The sequence below is a fragment of the Schistocerca cancellata genome, chromosome 4 (genome assembly GCF_023864275.1).
Source record: "Schistocerca cancellata isolate TAMUIC-IGC-003103 chromosome 4, iqSchCanc2.1, whole genome shotgun sequence".
NCBI lineage: Eukaryota > Metazoa > Arthropoda > Insecta > Orthoptera > Acrididae > Schistocerca > Schistocerca cancellata.
Genome location: NC_064629.1, coordinates 630,666,351 through 630,692,585, shown reverse-complemented (window position 1 = coordinate 630,692,585; position 26,235 = coordinate 630,666,351). Strand labels below are relative to the sequence as shown.

Here is a 26,235-nt window from a genome sequence, read left to right as displayed (position 1 = left end):
AGAGAATCTAGCGCCCTTGAACCCACGAAGGACACATTTTTATGCACATTTTTAAGATTCAGATGCACATCAGGTTCCAACTCTTACTGGAATCGGCAAAATGCCGACGAAGTTTATAAGATTATGTAAATTAGATTTTCATGTGGACATCAGAATGTGACAAATTCCATGAAGATACACACCAAGCATGGTTAAACTTTCAAACATATAAAACTGAAGAAAATGCCATCAACCTAAAAAATGAAAGAAAAAAATTCACACAAAATATTAGAAGAATCAAGAGAGGATTCCAGCTTATCATTACTTGATCTAACTACTTCTTTTCAGTTTACTAGATACAATTATGGTACAATGTTTTACAACTTATACTGTGCTAAAATGAATTATTTTGTTACTAACCTAATACCCAAATACAGGGTGGTCCCGAATTCATGGTACAAACTTTAATGGTAGGTGCAGGACATTGTAACAAGGATATATTGTATAGGAATGTATAGTCCCAGGTGACGCGGTGAGGCGTAAACAGGGGAAATAACGGCCGAAAGGAAAACGAAAGATTTTATTGAAATCGTTGTTGACAAGTGTCATGTTTACAGTAAGTGTTCAAAATTCCGTCCACCATGAGCGATACATGCTTGACAGCGTCGGTGCAGCGATTGGCGTACACGTTCAAAGATGCCTGGTATTTCACGCACACCTGCAGCAGCTACAGATATGCGAGCAACGAGATCCTCATCTGAGTCAACTGGAGTCTCATAAACAAGACTCTTAAGATGTCCCCATAAAAAGTAATCGAGGCAAGAGAAATCAGGAGATCGGGGTGGCCAAGGGACTGGTCCACCACGCCCAATCCATCTAGCACCAAACGTGGCATTCAGGTAATTCCGTACAGCAGTGCTGAAGTGTGCTGGCGCTCCATCGTGCTGAAACCACATGCGGTTACGAATGGCGAGCGGAACATCTTGCAGCAGTTCTGGTAACACTTCTTGCAGAAAAATAAGATAGCTTTCGCCACAGAGTCGCGTGGGTAGTAAGTATGGCCCAATCAAAAAGTCGTTCACAATACCAGCCCACACATTAATACCGAAACGTTGTTGATACGCATGTGGACGCGTTGCATGTGGATTATCTGTTGCCCACACATGGGAATTGTGCGCATTAAAGACACCCTCGCGTGAAAATGTCGCTTCATCTGTAAATAGCACATGACCTACGAAATCCGGCTGCAACGCACATTGCTGCAACAACCACTGGCAGAAGTTCACGCGAAGAGGATAATCTGCCGGATTCAATGCTTGTACTTTTTGAAAATGGAAGGGGTGTAAGCGATTTTCATTTAACACTCTGCATACAGTCTGATGACTCACATGTACGTCACGCGCAACAGTTCTTGTGCTTGACTCGGGTCTATCAGCCACTATGTTCAAGATGCGTTCTTCCAGTCTTGGAGTGCGTACAGCTCTTAATCGACCAGCGTCATGTCTGTTGACGTCGAACGTACCTGTTTCACAAAGTTGACGATGTAACCGTTGAAAAATTCTATGATCCGGCATTCGTCGATTAGGATACTCCGCGCGATACATTCGTAACGCAGCTCTGGCGTTACCATTTGCACGGCCGTACATGTAATGCATGTCTGCTTTTTCTGCATACGTAAAGTCACCCATCGTCTACGGCAGCACAATTGTGAATGGCGCTTGTCCCTACTGCGATACATCATGTTCATCTACTGCCCTCTACCGGCAGTGACACCAACCGATCACTCCATTTCTCTTTCCCCTGTTTACGCCTCACCGCGTCACCTGCGGCTATACATTCCTATACAATAAATCCTTGTTACAATGTCCTGTACCTACCATTAAAGTTTGTACCATGAATTCGGGACCACCCTGTATTATGCACATTTTTAAGATTCAGATGCACATCAGGTTCCAACTCTTACTGGAATCGGCAAAATGCCGACGAAGTTACGAAGATTATGTAAATTAGATTTTCATTCTGTGGTACGTGTATTAAATGTTGATAGGTGTGAATTGGACTCCCGCCTCAATCGCCTTGGCGTGCTTTTCGTGTTGAGATACTCTGGAGCCCGCTTACCATACACATGGGAGGGCATAAATTACTTACCTCTCTACCTGCACCATCCCGTTTTGCATCTTGATCACTCCTAATGGTATTCCACTGCGTATCCAACCAACAGCAATCATTTCCAACTTTCCGAACTGGAAATACCTCGTCTCATTTACACAAAGGAACGTCTTGCCGTACGGTATTTCTAAAGGAATGTTTCACAAGTGTTCTAAAGCCGGACAGTGAGCTAGCTGCTTCGATATGTATTTTGAAATGCCTTTCAGTCAGCGGATCTTGCCGAATTCTACAATGCATGCGTGAATCACACTCAGAGGTCCTTCCGTGACCATTTTCGTGTCGGGGAATGTCTTTCCAAGCTATTCAGAACCTCATTCACAACACTGTAATTACCAGTCCATTCGAAACAAAAGCAGATTTCTAGTCCGTGGTCTTTTAAAGGAGGTGTGGAAATTCCAAGATAGATACCCCTCCTCTCCCTTTCCCAGTGAGGGTTTCCACACAAGAAGTTACAGGTTTGAGTCTCAGAGACAGTATTTATCAACAATTTTTGCTGCCTTCGTCATTTTAACTCGTTGCAATGATTACACTAATATTTCATTACTTCATGCTTCCCATGATCAAACCCAAAAAATATAGTTTTGACATTTTCTCAGATATTTAACAATGATGTTTAATGTCTCACTGATACCGTTCTTTTTTTCTATCAGATACACAGCGGTGTCACTTTTCCCAAAACGGAAAATACTGTCCCTATTTGCCTCCAGCTACGTTATACGAAGCTGTGACCATTCACATGTACATATTAGTGATACTTATCCACATTCTTTGCTCAGTATTCAGTGCGGTGAGTGGTTATTCTCTGCCTCTTTTGATCATAGTTGCTGCTGTTATCGTCATGTAACATATTATATAAAATTTCATGCGTACGTTGCACGTTTATTCCTCTGCAGCAACAATTTTCACTAATTTGATATTTTTACCTCACAGATGTCTCTCTCTCTCTCTCTCTCGATGCTTCCGACCATTTCCCTTAAACAAGCGTTAGTTTCCTGGGTTTAAGTCATGGTGACGGTGTTTTATGTGGTTTCTGTAGTTACGTGAGGGTGCACTCATATTGGGCAAGGTGGTCTGAGGTCTGAAGTCTCCCAAGTGAGCGGAGACTGAATAGAACAAAATTCGTAATGCACAATAACTTACCATCCCACGGTGAGAAAGGGAGACATACACTAGTTTTCTCTTTTACGCTATGGCAGCTTATATCTCACGACACACATGTTTCCAAATGTACGGCGTTTTCACGTAATCACGATACAATCGCAATAATGTGAATTTTGCATACTTTTTTGTAACACGCACGTGTGATAGAGCTAGAGACTTTGATGAGGTGAAGAATCATCGGACTGACTGGTGTAAGGCCTTGCTGAATTATTCACACAAGTCCACCTTGACGGGTAACTAAAGCAGCCCAACGGCCAGCGCCAACCCTAATAAATCCCATAATTCGTGTACATTATCTAGTGTCCAGTATCCAGTAATATTTGTTTGTCATGCAGTAGAGAGTTAGAAACGAACAGCGGTTTCATAACTTAATTGTGTCGCGTTCTCTGAAAGTTAAAACCTGTAATAGATGTATCTGCAATTAATTATATGGACGATGTGTGAACTGAGACGAAGTTTCAGTGACTTTTGAGAGCATAGTATGTATCGTGCCACACCCATATGCATTTCATAAAGGGCTTCATTTGTCTGGGCCAGACTTCCCTATTTAATTGCACCACAGAACCTATAATAGGTTACAAAAGTAATAAACAACTGTTTAAATCTGTATGGATCATATGATGCGTTTTTTATTGCATTCCTTTCGTCGGCTATTAATGTTTAAGTGATTAATGGAGTGCTGATCTGAGTAAATGGAATTTTGGTTTATTTTGGGAAATGATGTCTCTCTCTTGACCTGGCAACTTTCGCTCCCAGCTCCTCTCTCACTATCAATGGTAGCAGAACATGGTCTTCTGGATGTAGGCAAAAAATAATAATAATTATAAAAGAGGCATAATTAATACGTTAATTTGTGTAGGTAAGGACTGTAATTTATTGTGTGCTGAGGCTATTCGTTTCCATTTGTATTTTGGTACACTTTCATCACTATTATTCACCATGGAACCAAGAGATGCACTGGAATTCTCTCATTTAAAAAAGGAGCGGCCTCAGGAGAAGCTGCTTTTGCATGGGTAGTCACGGGAAAGGACAGTCGCCAAGCTGTGTGAGCAGTTACTTGAGGTGCCGAACTGTCCGCTACAAGTCACCATACCTATGTTGACGAGGTACGTGCCACTCTGAGGGTTTGTTCCTCCTCTCTCGCTGATGTGCAGAAAAAGGTTGACTGTTCCAGTGCAGCAGCTCGTCTCGGGCTCAAAGTCACCCAGATTAACCATTTGTATAATAGAGTTCAGTACTTAAAATTGATCAATAGCTATCAGGTACAAATTCCGGCGACTGATAAATTACAAGAATAGGTAATGCAATTGCAAGGGAGACTTAATGTATTTTGGGGGTGAATATCTTCAAGTATTAAGGGTGAATCCACTTCCTCACGCACACGCTGAAGTCAAGGGGTGGTTGGTGGGTTACTGGACGGTCAAGAGGACGTTTCGTATCGGGTGGACGACAACACTGTGGTAGATGCAGCCAAACTCAAAAGATTACAACTTTATGATCGACAACTGTGGAGAGATAATGAACATCTAAGGATGGACAGACTGTCTACACCATTTAAGAAATTATTTAATCCCAGGTTTGATAGTTTATCTATTGAGAACCGTCAAGAAATTTTGAAGCTCTTGTGATTTTCCACTAAATTAGAACTCCACGCAAATGTATTAAAGATTGCTAATTTAGTTTTCTTCAAATGATACATCCTTTAACTCGGGATTTTTGAGTAGAGTGGTCGCTACAGTTTTCCGTAATGTAAGGTACATCGAAGGATTTATGGGAAAAGGTTGTCCAAGAGAATCTATCTAGTCGAGTCAGAAACGAACTCACTGATGAGTATTTCTTTCAGATACAGGTTCATGATCGAGTAGATTCTAATCGCCATTTCGGGGCTTAGTTTGAAGGTTACTGAAGTGGAAGCAGTAAATAACATTTTGGAGGGAATGAAACCTGAAAAATGTTCACGTATATTATTTACGGAGAAACCTTGTACTCTTGCTGACCACGATGAAGTTGCAGCAAGTACACAGAGTATTCGCGTTGCTGATGAGAAACATGATGCCTGTAAGACCCGATTGGTACGCAGACAAGGAGGCTCGAGCCAACCCAACAGAAACTGTTACTATTGTGGGAATACCAGGCACTTTGTCTGAAAATGTCGAACTAGACGAAAGAAATTGTGTGACAGGCAACGCCAAAGAAGCACGGACACGCAAGAGCTGATGCCTACTGAAAGAGTGTAATAAGGTCAGAACGGTTACGAAACAATTTCTCCCATTTGTGTGCGTGGCTCTTAATGTGATCCTGTGTGCGCCTTGTTAGACTCAGGCAGCAATTTTTCTATCCTAGATTATGGTATTTGGAGTACCGCGATATCTGTAAGTTCTCTCTATGACAACTGGTCATCAGAATTGTCTCATCGTCAACGGACATATATTCCCGGTGATAGGTCGCGTGCAGGAAAGTGCGAGAATTCAAGGATTGTCATGGGCAGTAAATTTGCTGACTGCCAGCAGATGGTCTGCCAATCTTTTGCTAGGTTGTAACTATACTTAACGGAACTACTTTTTTTTCTGGATTAGCACAGCAGGATGTTCTGTTTTAAATTTCAGCCGGGTAAGACTTATTGATTGTGTGACAGTAGTTGTAACCCAGGCGTTAATTAAGTCTCCAGCAATTTTGTTGAATTTGATGTTGGTCATTTGGAGCAAAGGGAGACTGAAGAACATATCAGGGTGCTTAACCAAGTTCCTGATATTCTGACTGAATACAGTTGACTGATAATACATTACTTCACAACATTCCATATTGCCCATCACCTCCAAAGATGAGGGATTTGTGTCAGATTATTGACAAGGTGCTTGATAACAGTGTTATTAGGCCATCGACCTCACCTTATGCTTCACCTGTCTTTCTGATGCCGAAGGTAAATTGCGCGGGTGTGTGCTGGTAGTGGATTATCGTGCTCCCAAACAAAAGCTAACTTTGCAGTCAGTTCCACTATCAGACTTATATAATTGTGTTACGTGGTTCACTGGGATGCATTACTTTACTGTGTTAAACCTTAACTAAGTTTGTCCTCAGGTATCCTTAGATGAAGACACTAAACCCCTTACAGTGTTTGGTATTGAATGGGATTTATTTGAATGTAGTCATTTTCAATTTGGGTTATGCACTTTTGCCACAGTTCTTTCGCGTTTATTGGACTCAGGTTTTGTGACTCTTAAGTAAGGGTGTACATCAAGTCCGGGAACATTTTCAGTTATTTGTTGTCCGCAGCTCGTGGTCGTGCGGTAGTGTTCTTGCTTCCCACGCCCGGGTTCCCGGGTTCGATTCCCGGCGGGATCAGGGATTTTCTCTGCCTCGTGATGACTGGGTGTTGTGTGACGTCCTTAGGTTAGTTAGGTTTAAGTAGTTCTAAGTTCTAGGGGACTGATGACCATAGATGTTAAGTCCCATAGTGCTCAGAGCCATTTGAACCATTTTTGAGTTATTTGTTGCACAAGAAAGAAACATTGTACAGATGTTATACATATTGCATTTCAAAGAGAAACTCTCAAAGTTTTTTTTTTTTTTTTTTTTTTTTTTACAAACATTCGATATGCGAACCATGAGTGACCCGGCAGATGTCAATACGGTAATCGAATTCTTGCCATACCCGTCCTAGCATGGCATCGTCGACTGTGGCAGTCGCTTCCCGTATTCTCTCCCGGAGGTCTGCTACATCACGTGGTAGATCTTTAATGTGTCCCCACAGAAAAAAGTCACACAGGGTGAGATCTGGTCTTCGGGGAGGCCATTTCATGAAACAGCTTGCTCCGCCCCTGAACTCGCCATGTTTGCGTCAAGAGCTGACTATCGGCAAATTACCAAACTACGCTGTGGCGGTATATATGAAAAAAAAAAGCTTTCAGGGTTTCTCTTCAAAATTACTTATGTATGATATCTGTACAATATTTGGTTCTTGGGCAATAAATAATTGAAAGTGTTCCCATACTTTATGTACACTCTTTATATGATGTAGTGGTATAAAGAAGAATATTTCAGGAACATTTGGATGATGTTAGTCATTATATTTCGTGAGCGTGGAACGAGCAACGGGCAACGGGCTTGACCATTAAACCGTCTAAAATGAATCTCGTCCGCCAGAAATTTCCTTTTCAGGACATTTAATTTCTACTGATGGAGTTAAGATTGGCCAGGAGCGTACCAAACAATCCAAAATTTTCTCCACCTAAGAATAGGACTGGTATACCTCGATTTATCGGTATCATAATTTTTTAGGATTATTTATAACGAATTTTGGCCCTTTGGCGGACCCCTTGATTCAGATACTCCAAAAAGGGGAGGTCTTTCAGGAGGTGGGGTTCCATGCTCCCATCTTTTTGAGTCTGAATTCTGAACGTCTCATTATAGTTCCACATGATGCCTCCAATTATGAAATTGCCGTGGTCCTTCAGGAGCAAGATATTGATAGATCAGTCGCATACACGCCTAGGGCCTTGTCTACTGCCAAACTGAGGTACTCTATTTATGATTTAGAGGCATTAGCAGTCCTTTACGTTTGGAAAAAAATGAACTTCTGGAATTTTTACTAGACACCGACAGCCCTACAGCCAGATTTTAAGCTAAATGCTTGACCGACTGCTTAAAATTGAAAGGATAGTATGTTGGACAATCCGAATTGCCGCTTTCCAGTTAAACACATGCAAATGCCAAGTGCCACATGTTTCAGGGCGATAACACTGGTCGAAGGACCTTCATTATGAAGTAATTTAAGTGAAAAAAGGATCAGGAACCGAGCATACATGGTGCTAAACACAGACTTCTTGTTGGGAAACAAGAAGAGGGTTGCCAACTTAATAAAGAGATCCTTTGTTGCCTCACTCGTTATGGTAATTAGTTGAAAATTTGTCTCCCCCAGCAGCTTGTCCGTGCTATTTTTCGGTATTTCCATGAATGCTTGCTTGGGAAAATTTGACAATTTATGAAACTATAACGAAAATAAAATAGCACCTCGCCTAGCCTACATAATTAAAGATATCAGAAGCCTGGTTAGTGAGTAAGAGGCCTGTAAGGTCACTAAGGCCAGTCTGAATTCCCATTGTGGTCTTTTTCATTCTGCACATGGAAAGAAGCCCATTGATAACGTTTTTGTAGATTATTTGTCCCTCTTCCTCGTATCCGAAAGGGTAAATGGTATATTCGTGTGATTGTCCGTGCACTCTCTCGTTTTCTGTTGCTGATAACTAGCAGTGGTGTGACAGCCAAGTTAACCACTCTGCATTTGGTTAATTTTTTCTCATTTTTGGTCCACCTAGGACACTAGTTAGTGATAAAGCTCCTGCCATTGATCCCAGAGAATTTAGAAAATTTTGTTTTGGGAATGCGATAGCTCAAATTACGATCATTAACTATCATATGCAGCCTTCTTTTACTGAACGGGTGAATCATAATCTTAAAACCGCCCCCATTATTTTCCATTCTCACAGTCAGGCTAAGGGGGACAAATCTATACCCTGATTGGACTTTGCCATTAATACTGTTATCCATTAGACCCAAAAGTCAACACCGGCAGCTATAATGTTCACTTACCACATTAACTGTCCTATTTCCGAGAAATTGTCTGTTAATGATCTCTTGCAGGAGCAGGTTGACCCTGAGGTTATCCAGAGGAATTCGAAACTTTCCTAAAATATTACTTACCTTGCACGCCGGAGAGAGATTGAGGTCTATAATCGGTGTACGAACCCTGCCAAATTTAACGCTGGAGGCACCGCCTGTAGCAGCAATTTTGGAGCACAAGATCAGAGGGATCAGAGAATTTATGGTATGTTATTACCACGACTTTTGGGCCTTGTTAGGTGGTTAAGGCTGTGACCCCAGTTAGCCTCTCGATTAAAAATCTGTCTACAAACAGAACCTCCCAGATTCACATAAACCAAGTCATTGTATATTATTATTCTAATCTGCACCCTTCATATTTTAGTTTAAGGGCGAGTGGGAGATTGAACCATACCGTTTCGCATCGATGGTGGTTGTCCACAATTATCAGTGGCAGTTACCCAGCAACGGGTTCGGCCCCGTCCGATGAGAGGGCGCGACCTGAAGAGCTGCGAGGCTTTCACGAGGCTTGATGTGCAGCCTGCATTCATTCTGTTCTGACGTTCAGACTGGAGAGAAACGCGTCTAAGGGCTGCGCCCGAGCTCTGCAGACACGCAAGAGGAAGTGAGCTCGCTTGAGAGACTCTTATTCTGCGAAAATATATGGTATTCCAAGAGCACAGGGTAATGGCAGGCTGAGGGTGGACGGACTGGGGACATTACTGCTGTGGAATCTATCTCATGCATCAGCTGCCATCACCTGAGGAATTAAAATTAGTGAGTGCGTTTCTGAACATTTGGTTCCGACAATTCAGCGTTCTGCAAACCGTTCATATTGACCCTCATCCTGGCCAGTTTTGTTTGGGCTGTCAAGCTTCGTCAGTTACTGTAAAGATTGGTTCTGATATTATATTAGGTACCTGGTTCTACCTTTGCTTTTGGTTATAATAGGGGCTGTGAGCTTGAATTAATTGAGGGCAGTTCTGTGTTTTGGAGCTTGACAAACTGATTAATCTCACCTTTTGTTTTCTCCTAAAGTTCAAGATAGTTATTATGAAAATTGAAGATGGAGAGGAGAGAAAGGAAAGGAAAGGGGAGGAACTAATGATATCATCTGAATCAGGACTTTATGCGGAATGAACGCCAATGAGTGAAAATGTGTGCCGGACGGGGACTGGAAACCTTGATCTCCTGCTTACAAGGCAGTTGTGTTAATTACTGCTCCACCTGGACAAATGCGTGGATTATCTCAGCACGTTCTCCGGTGACTCACATTCCCGCCTAGTGCCACCTATCCGCAATGCCTGTCCATATCTTCTATGCTCGCTAATTTTTGATTCCCACTGGAGGTGGAACCTACATGTACATCCACACTGATGGCTGTGGATTCATTACCCATCGATGTGAATCGATTATATGAATACGTGATGTCTGTAGTTTCGGACATATTGACAGAACAGACACCACGGATTCATATAATTCAAGATAGTTATTTCGTTAATTTTTCTGGGTGTTTTGGAACTTAACAACCTGATTAACATTACCTTGGGTTTCCCTAAGGTTCAAAATTGTACGTTCATTAATTTTGCTGTGCATTTCCTGTGGGTTAATCGTCTTATTGATTATAATAGTTAAGATAAGTCACTTTTTATTGATGTTTATTGATGTTTTATTACTTTTTAGATACCATTGAAACTTAAGAGTTCATGAATGAGTTCGTCCTGTTTAACGTGTGTAAAATGGTTATGCGTAGGTTTTATTGAATCGAGTTTTTAGTGTTACAATACGGCCAGCTACTACAGGATCTTAGCCAGCGCAATGGGCAGAGTTTATGTCCAGTGCTGGTCACTGGGACCGGCTCCTGCTTGTCTGGACTATCCAACCTGTTGTAATAGTATTTGGTGTCTCTTCAGTACGATGTGTCTTTTATTGTATGCCTTTCAGCAGCTATTAATGCTCCTTATTTGATTATTTCATTTGCCTGAGTAATTTTTTTTTCTTTTCGGGAGTAATGTCATTTTTGGCCTCGCAAATTCCACTCCCGGTTCCTCTTTCCATGACTATCACTTGCTCCCATATACACTCCTGGAAATAGAAAAAAGAACACATTGACACCGGTGTGTCAGACCCACCATACTTGCTCCGGACACTGCGAGAGGGCTGTACAAGCAATGATCACACGCACGGCACAGCGGACACACCAGGAACCGCGGTGTTGGCCGTCGAATGGCGCTAGCTGCGCAGCATTTGTGCACCGCCGCCGTCAGTGTCAGCCAGTTTGCCGTGGCATACGGAGCTCCATCGCAGTCTTTAACACTGGTAGCATGCCGCGACAGCGTGGACGTGAACCGTATGTGCAATTGACGGACTTTGAGCGAGGGCGTATAGTGGGCATGCGGGAGGCCGGGTGGACGTACCGCCGAATTGCTCAACACGTGGGGCGTGAGGTCTCCACAGTACATCGATGTTGTCGCCAGTGGTCGGCGGAAGGTGCACGTGCCCGTCGACCTGGGACCGGACCGCAGCGACGCACGGATGCACGCCAAGACCGTAGGATCCTACGCAGTGCCGTAGGGGACCGCACCGCCACTTCCCAGCAAATTAGGGACACTGTTGCTCCTGGGGTATCGGCGAGGACCATTCGCAACCGTCTCCATGAAGCTGGGCCACGGTCCCGCACACCGTTAGGCCGTCTTCCGCTCACGCCCCAACATCGTGCAGCCCGCCTCCAGTGGTGTCGCGACAGGCGTGAATGGAGGGACGAATGGAGACGTGTCGTCTTCAGCGATGAGAGTCGCTTCTGCCTTGGTGCCAATGATGGTCGTATGCGTGTTTGGCGCCGTGCAGGTGAGCGCCACAATCAGGACTGCATACGACCGAGGCACACAGGGCCAACACCCGGCATCATGGTGTGGGGAGCGATCTCCTACACTGGCCGTACACCACTGGTGATCGTCGAGGGGACACTGAATAGTGCACGGTACATCCAAACCGTCACCGAACCCATCGTTCTACCATTCCTAGACCGGCAAGGGAACTTGCTGTTCCAACAGGACAATGCACGTCCGCATGTATCCCGTGCCACCCAACGTGCTCTAGAAGGTGTAAGGCAACTACCCTGGCCAGCAAGATCTCCGGATCTGTCCCCCATTGAGCATGTTTGGGACTGGATGAAGCGTCGTCTCACGCGGTCTGCACGTCCAGCACGAACGCTGGTCCAACTGAGGCGCCAGGTGGAAATGGCATGGCATCCAGCATCTCTACGATCGTCTCCATGGGAGAATAGCAGCCTGCATTGCTGCGAAAGGTGGATATACACTGTACTAGTGCCGACATTGTGCATGCTCTGTTGCCTGTGTCTATGTGCCTGTGGTTCTGTCAGTGTGATCATGTGATGTATCTGACCCCAGGAATGTGTCAATAAAGTTTCCCCTTCCTGGGACAATGAATTCACGGTGTTCTTATTTCAATTTCCAGGAGTGTATTTCACACCACTGCAGGTGTACCTCAAGGCTCTGTCATGTAATCCCTCTTTTTCGTCCTGTATGCTAGAGACATTCCCAAATCGCCACCAAAACCTACCTCCTATAATATGCTGACGACACCACCTACGTAGAGCACTCCGTCGTCAAGCCACAAGTGGCCCATCGGGACCATCCGACCGCCATGTCATCCCCAGCTGAGGATGCGGATAGGAGGGGCGTGTGGTCAGCACACCGCTCTCCCGGTCGTTACGATGGTTTTCTTTGACCGGAGCCGCTACTATTCGGTCGAGTAGCTCCTCAATTGGCATCACGAGGCTGAGTGCACCCCGAAAAATGGCAACAGCACATGGCGGCCCGGATGGTACCCATCCAAGTGCCGGCCACGGCCGACAGCGCTTAACTTCGGTGATCTGACGGGAACCGGTATATCCACTGCGGCGAGGCCGTTGCCCACCGCCTACGTAGCCACCCACCATACTCTTCAACCCTGCCATGACTCTCTCTAATGCCACTTGAATCTCCTGGTCAAGTGATGTAATACGTAGAAACTTCAGGCAAATCCATATAAAAGCCAAGCTACCATCTTTTGTTGCACCACTCGGTGTTTCCGTCGTCCAGATTTCCATCTCCCCATGTGGTAGAACCAATCCATCCCTATGACTAACACTATAAAGTATTTGGGACTAACCTATGACACAAAACTAACATGGAATGCACATTTCCTTATCCTCCAACACAAACCTCGAAGCCGACTAAAATTACTAACAGGCCGCACATGGACTCTACCTATTTCTACAATTATTCTCACCTATAAATCCCTCAGCCACCTCACCCTCACCTATGCCAACGTTGCCTTCATCTCCGCCTCCCCTAAGTTCTACAGGTCGCTTGAGATCCTGGAATGACATGCTTTCCGCCACGATTTTCGCGTCCGCCTGCCTTCCCCAACTTGCATCCTATACCAACTCATTCACTTCCCACAGCTTCTTCTCTTCGTGGAGCACCTTCGGATCCGCTATGTTAATCGAAAAACTCAGTTCCGACACCTAGTTTCCCACCTACTAATCACCAGTCCAGGTATTCTGCTGCGCCATTACATACATATTCCACCTTCCATTTACATTCATGTCTTATCCATTATCCATCCTCTCTCATAGGTGAAATCCGTTCCAATGTATACCCTTCGTTCCAACCCTGGTCACAACGCTCCATCTCACACCATCCTCCCACGTCTTCCATATTGCTAACTCTCAGTCGTTACCTGTTGGTCCTCAGGTCCCCACAGACGTACTCATCATTTCACCTTTTTCTTAATCACGATCATTTTCATGCATCACCAGAATCACTATTACACCATAATATCATTCACATTATCATCACTGATTTTATTTTAATAGAAGGTTAAATCATCTACAGGGTGTTTCACAATTCATATTACACACTTCTAGAGGTTCTAGAGGGGACTTCGTAGATCAAGTTTTACATAAGATCCCACGTCCGAAAACGTCACCCAAGGACGCTATAGAGCGTCAAATTTATAGAGGCCTTTGCCTGTAAATGTATGTATATACAGAGTGATTCCGTGATGATATTACAAACTTTCTAGGATAATGGAGAAGGATATATCTATCAATTTAATTTAGGGGTCACTTTTCCAGGAAACAAACGAGATGAAAGTTATAAACGAAAACCGTCCTGATTACACTGACAGTGAAATACATGTAATGGTACTGTTGTTGCTAAGACTGTAGGATAGACAACTTTCAGAGATGACAGTATGGACCAAAACAAGAAAACAATGTCCAGTAAACATGGCCTTAAAACGCATAGCTTAGGAGATATGAGAACTTGCTCGTCTTCGCTACTGTGAAACACATCTCCTCTATTGCACAAGTGATCACAGCTCCTAACGCATGTATTTTAGAGCCCAAGTTTACGAGACATTTTTTCTTGGTTTGGTCCACACTACCCCCTCTGAAAGTGGTCTACCGTAGAATCTTCGTAACTACAGTATCAGTATATATATTCCACTGTCAGCGGTACCAGAACTGTTTTCGCTCATACCTTTCGATTCGTTCGTTTCCAGTAGAGGGGCCCTTACGACAAATTCGTACAGTTATCCTTCTCTATCATCGTAGAAAGTTTTTCTCATCACAGAAATTCCCTTTATATACATACATTTACAGGCATCGGCGCCTATAGCTTTGAAGCTAGGTAGCATCGTTGGATGAAGTTTTCGGGCATGGATTCCTATGTAAAACTTGATCTTCTAAGTTCCCTCTACTACCTCAAGAACTGTGTACATTGACTGTGAAGCACCCTGCAAAAAGTTTGACAAAACATCAGTATTATCCACCAGTGTATTTTTTTAAATTTTCATTTTGCCATCCGTTTTTCTGTATTGTGCACGAATGTCTTTCTGAAAAATCTTCACTTATAAGCATCTGTTTCATGTATTTTAAATCAGCTTTTCAATTTATGTAACCTATGGCGGAAGAGCGCTCCTTCGAGGGGAATTGAAATAACAGTAAAGGGAAGAAAACAGTAAAGGGAAGAAAAACTGAGCTACCTGTTCCACCGCTGAAACGCGAAAGCAGATTAGCGTATCGAAGGAAGAGATTTAAATCATGTGTTCCGTTGAACAATATGTATTTGTGGTACTGGAATACCACAGGTTAAAACATAGTATTACGGCAACAGGGAGCAATTTTCAAACACGATGAAAAGAAATAGGCTCTTCGCCAAATTCGAAAGGAAAACCAACGTGGCTGAGTATCTAGTGGGGAAAGATAGTTCCTGGCCTACTATAGTTCTTCCCGAAAATGTCGCCAGAGTTTCTGAACTGATTCAACAACATGGGAACAAATCCGTTCGAAAAACTGCAACAGAGACTGGTTTGAAGCGTTCCAGCAGACAGGAAATACTGAGACAGGGCCTACGCATGTTCACATTCAAAATCCAAAGCCATCAAAACATACCTGTACGAGCTATGCCACAGAGGGCTGGCTTTGAGAACCAGATTCTCCCAACGATTGATAATGAGGGATTTGATGCTGCCTGCACCTGGTTCACAGATAAGCACACTTTCACCTGAATACAGTCGTAAATAAACAAAATTGGCGTTTTTGTGGTTCCAAAACTCCCTATTTTTGTAAAACGAAATAACTGTACTCTCCCAAAGTTACAATTTGCGCACAGCAGAAGCATCGTAGGCTCTTTTTCTCGTGTGGTAATTAATAACTAATGAACCTTACGTTGTAGTTTTGGAACAGTTTGTGGCCACACATCACGTTTGAGGACCTATTTGTCACCGCGTGGTTGGTGCAAGATGTGGTTAGTCAACTACACCGAACAGATGTTTCGTTTTCTTGATGACTACTTCGGGAATAGAGTCATTGCGCTGCATTATCCCAAAATTACTAGAGCAGGTATGGATTGGCTTCCAATCACCCGATATGACTCATTGTGACTATTTTTTGTGGGGTAGATTGAAAGACACTATGTACTGGAACTACCCCACCACGCTAGAAAAGCGTGGCAACGGAACCCACTTCCTTTGAGACACTACAGGATATGGTGAAAAATTTCATTATTCATTTGCGCCACCTTTCAACTGCAAGAGGTGCACACACTTAAACGATTGTGATGTAGGCTGCTTCCGAGGACGAGTTTATTTATGCACGGTGACACGAGCTGTACAGCGTACAGCGGTATCTGTTAGCAGATTTTGGGACTACTATTTCGAAACTTACGCATAAAATTCAGCGAATAACTGTTATAACTGGTCCTTGATACCCTGGAACTGGCACCGGGACGGAGATGACGCCCAACATGTCATTGGTACCCTAGGTGCTGGCACTGGGATCGACATGACGTCCAAGCTGGTCCCACACATGTTGTATTGAGGACAGATTTGGGTATCTCACTGGCCACGAGAGTATCTCGACATCATGCAGACAGCTCATAGAGAGACATCCCATGTGAGCACGAGTACTGTCATGTTAAAATGCGCTTGCCCATACTGTCGCACGAGAGGTATTAAATCAGGAAGTAGGATTTCCGTGACGTACCGTTGTGACCTCAGAGTTTCCTCAATCACTACCATGCGTGACATGACACCTTACCGAATAGAGTAACACCGCTGTGCCTCTACACAACATTGGAAGAACGCTAACTCCAGGTCGTCGCTATACTCGCCGAAGATAGTCACTGGGGCAGTACAGAACCACGGTTCATCACTGATCACAATAAGACGCCATTCATTAGCAGTCTATGTTCCCAGTCACGACAACACTCCAAAAACAGCCGTTTGTGTTGTATTAACGACAGCCTACACATGAGACAATAACTCCCTATTCTGTCTGCTGCTGGTCTCCCACCAGTGGTGCGGGATGACACAGAATGTTGCAAGCCGTCCATTACTTATTCTCGGACGACAGTAACCGACATGAAGGTGATACAGTGTGCTTGGTGAACAATATGGTGATACTTCGTTTAGGTGGTCAACCATGATCGACCGGAACGTTGACGACGACTGTGGTTGCCTTCAAATTTCCATGCAGTCCTGTATCTGGCCATTATCAAATCCGACTGTTCCACAAATCTGGATATTGCCCGATTCGATCAGCCAGCCAAGTGGAGACCCACTACGAGGACTCTTTCAAACTCTGTCACGTGCTGATAACTCCGAATCACACGAATGAATGACACTCACTGTCCCTTTCAGCGATCAATAAATATCTCACACTGTTCATGATCCTTGTACGCCATACCGTGCCTGGTAACAACACTAAAAACCAACAACAATAACGCACTTTGGTAACGGTTCTACGTGTGAGAGTATTGCAACTCAAATTATTTACATATCCGCCAATTTTATGTACGAATACGAAGTTACAATGACATCCGACCATGACGTGTAGGGGTTTCATTTTTTCCCTTTTTTTATTAGGAAGTGTATGTAGCCTACTGACCCCTGCAGTGAAACGTTTTGCAAAAATGTCCAGGAAATGCACCTAAAGGGTGGGTGAGGTATGTCTGCACGTAACAGTTTCACACCCCTTATGCGATATTTACTTGGCAGTGGAAGCCAGACTACGATTACCATTCTTTTCCTTCACTTTTAGTACATCTACGGCCAAAATTATTTTTATAATATGAATAAATAAAATAACCGTGCACTCCCTTTTATGTGATATCTATCATGCTAAAATAAGGACGTACTTCCACGAAGGATAAGCCCATATTGGCTTCTATAATTAATTAGATCAAAAAGTTACAAGTATAGCATTATTTGTAGAAAATGTTTTAGAGATCCTCGTCGAAGGGTCGAATGGCTTGCCGGCACGGTAGCTCAGCGTGTTCGGTCGGAGGGTTAGCTACCCTCTGTAATAAAACAAGCTGAGTCGACAGTTTAACGAAGAACCTCAACGGGTGTCATTGGACGTCCACCCCGAAAAAATTCAACGAACAATATAGAACAAAATGAGATCAAATAAAAAAGAAAAAGAAAAAAATGGTCAGCGTGACGGATTGTCAATCCTCTGGGCCCGGGTTCGATTCCCGGCTGGGTCGGCGAATTTTCTCCTCCCAGGGACTAGGTGTTTTGCTGTCCTTATCATCATCCTATCATCCTCATCGACTGCACGTCACCGAGGTGGCGTCAAATTGAAAGACTGGCACCCGGCGAACGGTCTGCCCGACCGGGGGCCCTAGCCATACGATTAAATAAATAAAGTTTAAGAGATCTTGCACTGTTTGTGAAATACTAGGCGCGTACACGCTACGTAACACATGCTGTATATATATTCTGCATGGTATGATATGACTGGGCAATATGGCACAGTGATTTGGATACCATGCTCGTTGTAGCGGGTGTCGACATCAAATTCTCGATCAGAGTTCGAGATCAGTGTGATATTTGCCTTGCTGGAAGATTACCATGGCTAACCATTCACTGTCACTTCTGAGAACATAAAAATAAAAAAATAAAAAGGTAGCTGAGAATAAAATCAGATCGCTCCAATTCATTTAAGTCGCAACAAAAGGCGATTCCAGTATAGCTGCCGCAAGTAACATAATCGGTCACTGAAGAATAGAGCATCAGCTGGATTGCGCACTGTAGGCGTTACTGACTCAGAACCAGCACACCCACATCACACTGGTCGTGTTTGACTCGTTCGTCGAGCACTTTGTTCCTGTACTCGCTTCCTTGAGTCATATTTCGTCACACGTTTCAGTTTTCCGGCTGCGTGCACTGAGCTGTAGGGACCAGTTTGTAATTAGGCGAGGGTGTGTCCTACTTTTTGAAACGGCCTTCGTACAGTGAAAGGTCCGGTATTGTAGGAAGGCCATGGCCGGGACACACCTTCCGCGGGTGCTATAAAAGTGCTCACTCCCATCGGCCTGTCAGTCTTCTCTGAAGCCAATCAGAAACATCTGCACCATGTACAAGCTGGTGAGTTTCTGCTTTGCTCAGCTCAGCCGACTCGACTAAAATCTTCGGTCTCTGTGAGTCTTCCAAATTATGTCTCAGTCGGCAAGAGTGTTGCAGCCGAAATTGAAATTCAGACTCGAGTGCCACTCCAGTGCGCGCTTTTACTTCTTCAAGATTTTTCATTAAACCGAAAGACATTTGCAGGTTACAGATACAATCAGAAAAATATAACTCATTAAATGAAAACAATTGAAAAATTTCTAAAGTCATAACTTAAATGTTAGAGATATGTTATATACCTCAGTGCAGTCGGCATTAATTACATCTACATCTACATTTACATTCCGCAAGCCACCCAACTTTACGTGCCACTGTCATTACTTCCCTTTCCTGTTCCAGTCGCGCATGGTTCGCGGGAGGAACGACTGCCGAAAAGCCTCCGTGCGCGCTCCAATCTCTCTAATTTTACATTCGTGATCTCCTCGGGAGGTATAATTAGGGGGAAGCAATATATTCGATACCTTATACAGAAACTCATCCTCTCGAAACCTGGACAGCAAGCTACACCGCGATGCAGAGCGCCTCTCTTGCAGTCTGCCACTTGAGTTTGCTAGACATCTCCGTAACGCTATCACGCTTGCCAAATAACCCTGTGACGAAATGCGCCGCTCTTCTTTGGATCTTCTTTATCTCCTCTGTCAACCAGACCTGGTACGGATCCCACACTGATGAGAAATACTCAAGTACAGGTCGAACGAGTGTTTTGTAAGTCACCTCCTTTGTTGATGGACTACATTTCCTAAGGACTCTCCCAATGAATCTCAACCTGGCACACGCCTTATCAACAATTAATTTTATATGGTCATTCCACTTCAAATCGTTCCGTACGCATACTCCCAGATATTTTACAGAAGTAACTGCTACCAGTGTTTGTTCTGCTATCATATAGTCATACAATAAAGGATCCTTCTTTCTATGTATTCGCAATACATTACATCTGTCTATGTTAAGGGTCAGTTGCCACTCCCTGCACCAAGTGCCTATCCGCTGCAGATCTTCCTGCATTTCGCTACAATTTTCTAATGTTGCAACTTCTCTGTATACTATAACATCATCCGCGAAAAGCCGCATGGAACGCCTGACACCATCTACTAGGTCATTTATATATATTGTGAAAAGCAATGGCCCCATAACACTCCCCTGTGGCACGCCAGAGGTTACTTTAACGTCTGTAGACGTCTCTCCATCGAGAAGAACATGCTGCGTTCTGTTGTTAATTGTATTAGTACTTCAAAGTGCCATGAATACTATATAACAATCTAAATGGATACATCGACTTTGGTTTAACCCTTCTTCGGGTGCTTGCGTATATTGGCAATATATATATATATATATATATATATATATATATATATATATATATATATATATATATAATTTTTATAATACATACTTTTCCGCAGTGCACTCAGCCCTTGTGAGGCAAACTGAGGAGCTACTTGATTGAGAAGTAGCGTCTCCGGTCTCGGAAACTGACATACGGCCGGGAGAGCAGTGTGCTGACCACGTGCCTCTCCATATACGCATCCAGTGCCGCCTATGGGCTGAGGATGACACGGCGGCCGGTCGGTACCGTTGGGCCTCCATAGCCGGTTCGGGAGAAGTTTAGTTTATTTTTAATACATACTTTTCAAAATATGGAAAAATTTACCTAGACTCGAACTGTTCACGAAATTTTATGGACATCTAGTTGACCAAATCGAAGGTGCTGGTAACCCTGCGTATGTATTACCGATCACAACTGAACCAAGATATTTAAATTGGGTAATTTGTTTGTTATTATGTAAGAAAGATGTGTGTTACTATTAAAAGTCTCAACTGTAAATAATGTATTTTTATGTTGATGCTCTTCGCAGGTGTGTAGCTGGATTTCGTCGTCCTGACGACAAAATATTTCGATAGTCCAAATGGCTGCCATCTTCAGGTGAGACTGCAGGTTCACACTGATGCCGAAACTGAAGTAACATCAAATAAGGCAGCTGATGTTACCTCAGCTCCAGCGTGGTTGTGTACCTGCAGTCTCACGTGAAGATTGCGGCCAGTTGGACCGTCGAAATATTGTGCTATCTGCACGATGAAATCCGATTGTATGTGTGTGAAGAGCATCATCATTTATTACACTGGCAACATCTACATAATCACAATGAATGCTTTAGTATGCTTCATAGAACCTATAATGGCACAGTATTTCTGGCATGTTCCATAAATGGCAAGTAATATTTTGTGCGCCAAATAATTCATTGTAGAGTCGGAACTAGCTCTTCCTGATGGTGGAATACTAGCAACAGGTTTTCGTAAGGAGTAGTTAACTCCGAAGGAAGAGAAATGGTTTTAAAAGCCCATCGATGTGAAGACCAACGGAAACGAAGTATAATATTGAACTGTAACTGAAAAGTTGGTCACTGCCTTTATGACACAACTGTACCACCATTATCTTAAGCGAGTTAAGGAAACCATGGAAAATCTAAATCTGGATGACAAAACGGTACATTTCATTAGAAGTGGCCTGAAACTCTAATTGGTTGTGGGTGTATGTCACTACCAACATGTTCTCTGGAATTCTCATATTGCTTCGTTCCTCTTGAACGCGTGCAAAATGATGAATCCACTGGAACCATTGGTTCGACTGCTGAGAGGTACAAAGACGCTGAAAGAGAAAACTAAAGCGTTAGGCAGTTTTATAAACAGATATAGGAGAATGCACTGTTATTGATAATTTACAAAAATGTGAAAGCAGAAGGAGAAATGTATGCTTGAACGTAAATGTAGATGTTAGCCAAGCTTGCACGTTGCGCTGTTGTATTTGACCACGAACGGTATCTGTGTAATGTCTTCAATACGTTGAAAGTGTTAGTCTTGTTCTCAACAATGTTCTGCGTGGTTGTGAGTGCATTTGTGCCGGTGTAAAATGACTTTGAACGAAGGTAACTTTTTGGTGCTCGTATGGCTGGTTCCTCTGTAACCATGAGAACGGAAGCGTTTGGTTTCTCATGAGGCACCATATCGAATATCTGTATCGGACACAGCAAAGCGGAAAAATGTCATCCGCTAAGTCAAACGCGGACGAAAGTGTGTGTTGAGTTATCGTCACAGACGGTCATTGAAAAGGAAACCCTGTCACCACCAAATCAGTAGTAAGAGAACTTCGTAAGCTGAGAATTCCATGGAGAAATGGAATTCCAAAACTACCCACGTCATTGATAGAAATGCCCATAACAGGAAAACGTGGTGCCGAAGCCATAAAATCTGGAATATAAAGCAATATAAGTAAGTAATTTGCTCGGATGCGTTTTGTTTTGCACCCCAAGAGTGAAACATGGAGGGGATTCGGTGATGATTAGGGCAGCCATATCGTGGTATTCCACGTGTCCCATGGTTGCTCTACAAGGTAGTATTTCTGAAATTGATTTAGTGACCATTTTGACTGATCGAGTCCATTCGATGCTACAATGTTTGTACCCTGATGTTCATGCTGTATTCCAAGAAGACAGGACCCGTGTTCACACAGGCCGCATAATCCAAGACTGGTTTTGTGAGCACGAGGATGAATTGTTGCATTTCCCCTGGCCACTACAGACACCAGTTCTCGATATTATTGAGCCTTTGTGGTCTACTTTGGAGAGGAGGGTGAGTGATTACTGTCCACCTCCATTATCGTTACCCGAACTTGCCAATATTTGCAGGGAGAATGATTAAAGATTTCCTTGAAAACCGTAACAGCCCTGTATGTATCCATTCCGAGACTACTGGAAGCTGTTTTGAATATCAACGGTTTTCCTACACGGCATTAGACATGGTAATGTTTCGTGTTTTTGATGTTTACAAATTTTTGTCTCCAACCTCTGTATAAACAACCGTGTATAGCAAAATGCTTACATTTAGGAACACGGCTGCAGCTGTACATAGATCCATCTACACTACAGGCTATTAAAATTGCTACACCAAGAAGAAATGGAGATGAAAAATGGGTATTCATTGTACAAGTATATAATACTAGAACTGACATGTGATTACATTTTCACGCAATTTGGGTGCATAGATCCTAAGAAATCAGTACCCAGAACAAACACCTCTGGCCGTAATAACGGCCTTGATACGCCTGGGCATTGAGTCAAACAGAGCTTGGATGGCGTGTACAGGTACAGCTGCCCATGCAGCTTCAACACGATACCACAGTACATCAAGAGTAGTGACTGGCGTGTTGTGACGAGTCAGTTGCTCGACCACCATTGACCAGACATTTTCAATTGGTGAGAGATCTGGAGAATGTGCTGGCCAGGGCAGCAGTCGAACATTTTCTGTATCCAGAAAGGCCCGTACAGGACCTGCAACATGCAGTCGTACATTATCCTACTGAAATGTAGAGTTTCGGAGGGATCGAATGAAGGGTAGAGTCACGGGTCGTAACACATCTGAAATGTAACGTCCACTGTTCAAAGTGCCGTCAATGCGAACAAGAGGTAACCGAGACGTGTAACCATCACGCTGGTTGATACGCAAGTATGGCGATGACGAATACACGCTTCCAGTGTGCGTTCACCGCGATGTCCCAAACATGGATGCGACCATCATGATACTGTAAACCTGGATTCATCCGAAAAGATGACGTTTTGCCATTCGTGCACCCAGGTTCGTCGTTGAGTACACCATCGCAGGTGCTCCTGACTGTGATGCAACGTCAAGGGTAACCGCAGCCATGGTCTACGAGCTGATAGTCCATGCCGCTGCAAACGTCGTCGATCTGTTGGTGTAGATGGCTGTTGTCTTGCAAACGTCCCCATCTGTTGACTCAGGGATCGAGACGTGGCTGCACGATCCGTTACAGCCATGTGGATAAGATGCCTGCCATCTCGACTGCTAGTGATACGAGGCCGTTGGGATCCAGCACGGAGTTCCGTATTACCCTCCTGAACCCACAGATTCCATATTCCGCTAACAGTCATTGGATCTCGACCTAAGCGAGCAGCAACATCGCGATACGATAAACCTTAATCGCGATAGGCTACAATCCAACCTTTATCAAAGTCGGAAACGTGGTGGTACTCATTCTCGTCCTTACACGAGGCATCACAACAACGTTTCACCAGGCAACGCCTGTCAACTGCTGTTTGTGTGTGAGAAATTGGTTGGAAACTTTCCTCATGTCAGCACGTTGTAGGTGTCGCCACCGGCTCCAACCTTGTGTGAATGCTCTGAAAAGCTAATCATTTGAATATCACAGCATCTTCTTCCTGTCGGTTAAATTTCGCGTCTGTAGCACATCACCTTCGTGGTTTAGCAATTTGAATGACCAGTAGTGTAGTTTTAACGTAGCTATCATGGTGCTTCAGAAAAGGGCTTAGGGTTTGTTGACTATAGCTGATCAATAACGGACCTCTTTTTGAAGAACCACTTTTTTATGCAAGGAAAAGGCCAATCGATAAATCATGGCATTACTAGGGATAGTTGCGAATGATGGTCACCGTACTGACTTGGGGAAAACTGGGCAGTTTCAAAGGGGACGTATAGAGAAAGGATTTTGTTGCAGGTCCTGGTTGTGCTGACTCTGGCTCTGCTGGCCGTGGCGTCGGCGCAGCTGGTGCGTTATGGCTACGGCTACTCGGCGTACAGCCCTTACTACGGATACACCGCGCCCTACGCCTACGCCAGGGCCCTGGGCTACTCATACCCCTACCTCGGCTGAAAGGTAACAGCTTTGAAATCTTTCAGTTTCTTTCCATCGGCGCAGCCATTCCTCTACATTTTTTCCCATTACCGCCTGTCATTATAGTTCTCAATGCATTCAATTAGAAAGTGATCTGTGATGGTACTTTTAAGCACTGATCCGCTACTGAAGACTCATGGTCGCTACCCATTTGACTGTGATTTGTTCAGATTTTTGTGTGAAAGTAATTCTTGTACTTTCTTCTTTTCCAGAAATGTGAACCCGGCAAGAAGATCACAATGTACAGTTCACTGATGGCGCATCATGTAGTTTAAAATCAAAATAAACATATTCGTACTATTCCATGTTCTGTTGTCCTTCATCCCACAAAACAAAACAAAACATTCTGAAATACTTAGGATATTCTAACATTTATTAAAATGGTAGACAACTGTGTTATCAGTCGCATCATCCCAAAGACTGCGACCAATCATACACTCAAATATTCTACTTGAAAATTGTGAAAACCTCAATAAATACCTGTAATGGACTTCAAAGAAAACAGTTTTTTTACCACGCCTTAGAACAAAACGGTGTTAGAGTATCGTCCAGCTTTACGACGACCCCTGTTGCAGTTCATATTTTCGGTTTTTTCCTACATGGCACTATATTTCAGTATAACTTATAACAGACCGCTAGCAAGATAACATTGTAATACCTAGTATTTGGGCGGAAGAAACTATAACTGAAAACCGTGCTCTAAAATCATTACAAAGTTCACATATTTCGTTGTCATAAGATATATGTGTAACGTGTCATCTATTTGAAATGTAAATCAGAAATAAAAGTTCTTGGTTGAATCGTGGATACTTCCGGTCTGCCAAATAACGTACACATCCGAGGAAGCAATTGACTTCTATGGATCTCCAATGGAGAAAAAAGGGGTGATAATCGCTTAACGTCTCATTACGCTGACAGAGACGGAGCACTACTTCATTTGGAGAGTGACGTGTCACGATAGTGCTCTTGCCCTATTTATGAGGAATCACCTACGCAATCACTTCAAGCGATCTAAGGAATGCTAAGTAAGGATGGATGAACGATGACTGACCCTCATTCCCTTGAGACAACTCCTGAGTCTTAACCACTGCTCCGTCTAGCTTGCCACCTCCAGTATGAAATATGTAACCTCCCCATCACTTATCGACCTTAATGACAGTGAAAAATGAAACCGCGTGTACCTAATGGAAATTTGGGAAAAGCAATCGTCATCGAAGTTAATTTGTCGGTAAAGAGGGAGGAAAGGGTTACATCTAAATGAAAGGAAAAATGCAAATGAAACCGGTGGAAATTAATTTTGAAAAGGGGTAAAGTTAATAAATAAAGTAAATGTGCGGCCTTTACGTTAACAATTAACTAGCGGTAATTAGATATTTGAGATTTGGGGAAAATTATGGTCGCCAGTCCTAAGGACAATTACTATAGTAACTGAAAGAGAAAGGTTATTACACATATAATTAGCACTAGAAGCGTGGCAACTGAAGGTTGACAAGTGTAGTGTGAAAACTGAAAGTTTGTCAGAAGTAATAAATTTCGCTACACTCTGACTTAATTTAGCAGAAGGATTAATAAAACCGGAAAATCGAAAGTTAATTTGGTGACTGAAGTTAATAGTGAGCTTTCTTTCTGAAGCACATCGAAAT

The 26,235-nt window shown here is 43.4% G+C and overlaps 1 long non-coding RNA gene across 1 annotated transcript; it reads left to right on the top strand.

Moving 5' to 3' along the window:
* Positions 1-18,756: 18,756 nt before the first annotated feature.
* LOC126184890 (uncharacterized) lies at positions 18,757-24,897 on the top strand. Its single transcript, XR_007536900.1, has 3 exons — positions 18,757-18,849; positions 24,416-24,574; positions 24,805-24,897. It is a non-coding gene; the product is annotated as an uncharacterized LOC126184890 (long non-coding RNA).
* The last annotated feature ends 1,338 nt before the right edge of the window (positions 24,898-26,235 follow it).